We start from the raw sequence: 6,773 nt of genomic DNA on the forward strand, positions 1-6,773 counted from the left end.
AAAGGAGCTCATTTTAATAGCTTTAATCTTTAGAATTTTGACTTTGAATTTAGGCCTTGTTGGCCTCACCCACTAATTACCGCACCCAAATCGTCAAGACCATAGATATTAGAGTTAAAAGGAAAGGGATAGGAAACCACCGTTCCCGGCAGGAAATGCTCATCACCTGTACTGTAATAATTTTAATTATTGCATTTTCAAATGATAAATTAAAATGTGAGATGAATTGTTGATCAGATGTCTTGACGTTGATAGGCATGTATGTAATCGGACAGTGCAATCACGAGGTCAATCGTCGTGGAGAAAGACTCTTCCTCTAAAGGTTATGCTTTTATCCAAGGACTGGCTGCTGGCTTGTTTGTACTGCTCTACTGTCCTTTTTGTGTATGCGTAGCAGCGTATTTTTAAGTAGAATTTTATTATGTCCGTTTTTAGAGTTGCTGCAGGTTCCTGCCTCCAACGAGATTTCTCATGACATTGTACGAGACTCTCCCAGTTACTCTGGACATCTGTATCTTTCATAATAGCTTCTGCTAATAGTTGGAGGTCTCTGTGTCTAGCCTCAGGCCGGTTGAATGACTGCTCTAGTTTTACCTTGCAAGACATTTCTAGTGCTCTGAGGTAGATGTAAAAGTTGTTGCTGCATTTGGTTAGACCACCTCTGTCAACCATACGAAGCCATGACTGAGTGTCTTTTATCTCTTCATGTGGGGAGCTATCATCATCAGTGTTTTTAACATCCGCACTGCCATCAACGAAGAAGTCCAATAATGCCAATTGCTCCTCATTTACATTCTGTGTCTTCCTCAATTTGCGTATGATGTACCCTGCTACGTACCATAAGGCGTTTTGTTCATTGTATGTAAGATGTTGTACTTCTTCAGATTTCTGGATAGATGTAGTTGGGTAATGATGTTTCCATAGACGATACAGTAGTTGTAGTGTAGTACAGAAAGCTATAATTGGAGAATAATCAACGCCAACAGCATCATGAAAATTTATCCATACTGCATTATATTCATCTGATGATGTGAATTGACAAAAACGGAGCCATATTTGCTCTCGAATTTTGCTGTTAGCTGGACTGACTGATAACCATATATTGACTACTCCAAATAGATATGTTTGAAAGTTCTCTATTACTCCCGGGTTTGTGATACTCATTATATACTTCGCAATTCTATCTGCTACCTGTTTTCCTATTCTAGCCTTTTCTGTTTCAATATCAAATTCTTCATTTTGCAGTGAGTATACAATGATGCTTTTAAGTTAAAATTGCATATAATTATACATGATGTTATTACTACATTATTATTATTATTAACATTTTTTGTACCAAGTATGGATATTTCTGATGCTTGAAATGAAGTAGTCTCATCATAGTTCAGTTCCCTAGTACTACCATCTAATGAAAATTTTATTATGTGTGAAGACATTTTAAATATTAACCTGGTATGGTATCAAATTCTGATGAATGAGTATTAATCTCTGATACTGTACCTGCTAAAACATTTTTTGAAAATGTTTCATCAATTGAATTGATTAAGTCTAACCTTTAGTGAGTCTTCTTTTGTTTGGCAGAGGTTCTGAAGATACATGTACTGCTGAGATGTTGTCAGTGTTTGTTCCTCTAGTGTTTCCCTTTGCAGTGTCAATTTTCATGCTACCAACAACTCTTAGAGACTGGCTACTCTTTAAAAACTGGTCAACTGTTTGACTTTCATTTGTTTGGCCTCTCTGACGCTGTCTCCAAAAAATTTCTCCAGTGGGTCTTGTGATATATGTTCACTGAGAAATGACTTGACTGAAGGTATGTAATATATAGAACATGACCCCGAGTGGTGTATCAGATATACACGAAAATGATATTCATAATCCCGAGGGCGTAGCCCGAGGGATTATGAATATCATTTGAGTGTATATCTGATACANCCACGAGGGAAATGGTCATGTTCTATATGGCTTGTATAATGGGAAGCCATAAGAAGGAAAGGTTATGCGCATGCTTAGTAGCACATGGTACAACTGTAAGGGACCAATATGGCTGAAGGAGAAGGAGAACCACGAGAAAAAGCAGCAAAAGAAACCAATGAAAATGTGTAAAGCGCTCAATAAAGGTTAGCCTTCATTAGAGCTGATGAAATGGAAGAAATTGGTACAGGTTTTGAACCATTGGACACTAATAGAGATATGAAGGTCCTTACTCAACGGCGGTGTTGTGGTAAAAATGTTACTAGCAGTAAAGAATACTCTTTAGATGTTTCTAGAGGTACAGAATTCATCTCAAATTGACTAGTAGGAGCTACACTTCTTGATAAAAGGTCGTCGCGATGACTGAAATCATTCTGGAATATAATAGGCATGGTAATTCAATCTGATCTTTGCAGAAATAAAGACTACTATAATATCAGTTTATTTACAAAATCTTTTATTAATAACATATTTTGCTGTTTTACAAATGACCTTTTGCTTTCATTGTTATCACAACTGAACAAGCCAAGCATTACTTCCGGTGAAATATATATATTGCACTGTCGGTGCCTTTAATCATAGCTATGTCACATCCTGGTAAATATGTATATTGCACCGGAAGTGATCATCTACCAGATATAAACCCAACTCGGTGCCTTTCATCTTATGGCTTCCCATGATGCAAGGTGCATATATACTTTATTAAGTCACTGAATGAATAAACTGTTGCTTAAGATAAATGGTTGTTGTTGATATTATATCTAACCTGTTAATTGTACTCCAAAAAGTGTTTCACTACTTAAAACCAGTTTGTTTCTTTCACTTTTTCTTAGGTCAGTCCTCCTTTTTGCTTGCTCCTCCCAGTTTTTTAACCATACAAAAAACTCCTTAAGCCACTTTATTAGATGTATAAAAAAGAATTTGCATTTTAATTAGAATGTACCTCAATCCTTGCATCATTTCCTCATCTGTATGGCTGTTTAAACTTATTTAGTTTCTGTATTGACTCAGAATAGCTCTTAACATTTAGAATATCGAACAATTTATGAAATTTTTCAGCAAAATTTGCTGTCTCCTCAGCATTTTTTATGTGTAGCCCATAGGCGGCTACAGAATCTTGAATTAACCAGGGCTCATTAATTATTCATAAGAATTAGGGGTGTGGTCAGTTAATAAAATAACTAAAAAGTCATTATGATAGCTCATACCACACTAAAATAACTGTAAAGTGGAGCTGATAGCAAGTATAAACAGTTGTGGCTATTAAAAATGAATTCTAGTGATGATCTCACTCCTAATAATAACAAAACACACCTTTTGGGTGTGGTTTTGGTTGAAAACTACCCGGGCAAAGCCCTGGCTTGCCCGGGCCTATAGCCGCCTATGGTGTAGCCTCAGTCCACAAGCTACACTTTGACTAAGTACCTATTATATAGATGTAATTTCTGATTAGCATGCATGCTAGCTGTTACCTCTGCAGCCAGGTCAACTTGCGTTTTTGAGAATCCAGTGAGGTATATATGCTCAAACATTAATTTGTGTACAGTTGATAGCCCTTTAGTCTCAGTCACTAAACAATATAACTGTTTAATGTGCTCCCAACTAATTGACTTGCCATTTAGCTATAGTAAATGGTTTAAATTATATTAGACTCTAATTATTATGTATAACGAACCTGCTTGTTCCTTTTAGGATTAGCAAGACAATTTCATGCTGAAAAGAGGAATATCTCACGAGTGTCAGATCTATCGCTTAATGAGTTTTTGAATTTGTGACTTATTTCATTTGTTTTTTTGTTCCGATGATGCTAAAGAACTTTCTATTAACTGAGTTGCCATCAAGAGTTATGCAAATTACTTTCATTCCACATCTTTTAACACGCATTATAGCCTCATAGAATAAAGGAACTAACTGCTCACCCGTCACAGTAGATGTTGCGAAAGATACATAGGGAAAAGCGAAGCTTGTGAAAAGCCCTCTTATCATGATAGTCATCATTGTTAATGCAAATTTGGGCCCTTTGTTTGCAGTTGCTGGATTTTTTTATTCATGCTTTAGCTGTAGTAAGTGGTTATTCATGTCACCAAGATCGCTAAAGCCTATTAATTCACCACTTTGTTTGTAAACTAACCCAGCTTTTATGAACATCTCATCTCCAATGAGCACTGTATTAAATACAGTGTTATTGCAACACCTGTAAGGGTGTCATGGCTATCCTTTAACTTTGACACAAGTTGTAGTGTTGTAGTAACACCCCTCTTTCAATAGAACAACACCAAGCTAGATTGATTCAACACCCCAATAGTAAACAACACCCAAATTTGTGACACCCACGAGTGTATGCCAACACCTCAGTTTTAACAGTGAGAGTAATGTGCTTCTGGTGTGGTTTAAGAATGGTGACATTGGAACTTTTGATGAGTTGATTGTCTAAATTGGAAGAGAATCCAACAAAAATTTTGAAAGCATGAGTGTAATCTCGGACTGTGCGCTGAGAAGGTAAAATTATGCCATTGGTCTTTCGAAGCAATTTGTAAGCTTTTGATAATTTATGGCTAAGGAAGATACAAATTTTAATCACTGCTGGGTGCCATCGATAGTGCTTGCTTGAGGATTGCATTGCAGCCTTATATTGGCTGATTCAAAAAATATATCGGAAGCTATTTTTGGCATATGATGCTACCATTTTGTCGTGATTTTCTTGCATTCTTTGTAGAAAATCATGATGTGTAGCATCATCAAGGCTTCTTTTATTGTCGCTTTATTTGAGACTATTAATAATTGAATCTCTGTCTTGTATTTGAGATTGTAAAAAGTCAATTTGAACAATCATGTCAGCTTTTTTCCTGACTTTGCTGTTTGTTTACTTGAGATTGATTTATTCAACGTTTTTCTGTATTGAATACAAATCGACCATCTTGTTGGCTTCTCATGTAAAATGAGGCACTCTCGATGACGTATGGTAATTGTCGGATAATCATCCACTGTAGCAACGATGAATCATAGTTTTATCAAAAGATTGTGTGACAATTTTAATACATTTATACATGTCAGTAATCTATATTCACTTACCATGTCTGTCAGTAAAGTGTCCTTTTTTTGTTCTGCTAATTGTTGATATTTACCGTCATAGTTGCCTGGACATACCTTGAGCTTCAAAATACATAACATTTTGTAAACTTCATCACTGCTACTCATATAATATTTCTCTTTCAGAAAAATTCTTTTGTGATTGAATGCAGAAAAAGAGTAAGACATCTGCTTCTCTATCGAAACTGTAAACAGTATTCGTGGTTGTTCACTTTTTTGTTCAAGATGGCATAAGACGATTTTTTGACTGTTACTTGTATCTACTAAACACCACCCAGTTGGTATTGAATTTTGCAGTATTTTGCGTAGCATGTTGTGGTCTGCAGGGTTAATGTGTCTAGTCTGTGTTGGTGTTGTAGATGTTGATGTTGAAGATAAAGATGTTGATGTTCTTTTTGCACTGCTTGGTTGTTTTAAATTTGTTCTTAGATTTTCCTGTTGTCAATTAAGGGTGATTCTGTTGTGCTGTTTTCTATTAGTAAATAATTTTTTTCTGCCCATCTATAAAATAAATCATTATTAGAATAACGTACATTACTGAAGTTAATACTGCACTAAAGTTGACATTGCATGTTCATGCACAATGATGAATATTTTTATTGTGCTTATTTCAATTGTTCCAAAGAAAACGTACAATAAAAAGATGATCGTCATTGGTCATGATGCCTGTTACTATATATAAATAATTACTTGTAAAAAAAGAAACCTCCGGCACTGATTACTATGATAATCAGTCATGCCATATAACTTCGCACATTATCATTAATTTTTTTAATTATATTGAATGCTGCTAAATTTAATGGCTTTTCTCGTACCTATGTGAGGTGGTTAAATGAAAGTTAATGTGGGCATGGACTGTTACAAGAAGTTGACTGAAATGATGAAACCTCTGAGAGACGATGAGAATGAATACTGTTGGACAGTGCATCGTGGACTAGTCACCACAATAACAGTTACTGACCAGTCGGTTGCTGTAGATACGCCATAGATACACACCTCAATGTGCTTTACTATTTTGTCCAATTTAATATTCATAAAAAAGAAAAATAAGCCTTATTTATTGGTATGTTAGAATATAGAGGTGAAAGTACCTCTTTTACCTGCGTAATGGCAATGGATAATTGTAGAAAAATTTCTACGGCTAGATCATTTGTTGCTTTCTAGTAAAGGGCACAAAACAAAGTCAATTTTTGAGTCAACATACGGCTCTCATCTTTCAGAGATAAGCTATTTTATTCATAAAAGGGTCTAGTTACCTTGCTTCTCAACTTAAATTATAGGGTGCAGTAAAAATGTCAAAGATAAAGTTACAAACAAATTTAACAGTAACTACATCAATACTGTAGCACTTTTACTAGTCATTTTCTATGGCACACTTTACAGGAAGCTTCATAAACGAGTACCAAAGGAAAGATGAGGTCTTGGGCTTTGCAAATTGCCTAGATAAAGAAAAGTTGTAAAATAAATCACGCTTTTACAGATAGCAAACTGCTGCAATAAACCACCATTTTGTAGTCAAAAGTATTTCGCGCTATCGACGTACCGGATCCGTTGCTAGGATACGCATTATATGCCTGTAACAATTTCCGTGGTTTCCTATCCCTTTCCTTTTAATTCTAATACCTATGTCAAGACCCACGCAGAAATCCAATTCTAGATCCGGCCCTGTCCATAACAATTTTGCACTTATTTGTTCAGTATTAATTTGTTTT

The 6,773-nt window shown here is 35.5% G+C and overlaps 1 long non-coding RNA gene across 1 annotated transcript; it reads right to left on the reverse strand.

Annotated features, from left to right (window-relative positions):
- Positions 1-3,200: 3,200 nt before the first annotated feature.
- On the reverse strand, positions 3,201-3,354 carry LOC109585886 (uncharacterized). The gene is made up of 2 exons (XR_002186714.1): positions 3,286-3,354; positions 3,201-3,231 (listed from the first exon to the last, which is right to left on the reverse strand). It is a non-coding gene; the product is annotated as an uncharacterized LOC109585886 (long non-coding RNA).
- Positions 3,355-6,773: the final 3,419 nt, after the last annotated feature.

The sequence above is a fragment of the Amphimedon queenslandica genome, unplaced genomic scaffold (genome assembly GCF_000090795.2).
Source record: "Amphimedon queenslandica unplaced genomic scaffold, v1.1 AMPQUscaffold_12990, whole genome shotgun sequence".
NCBI lineage: Eukaryota > Metazoa > Porifera > Demospongiae > Haplosclerida > Niphatidae > Amphimedon > Amphimedon queenslandica.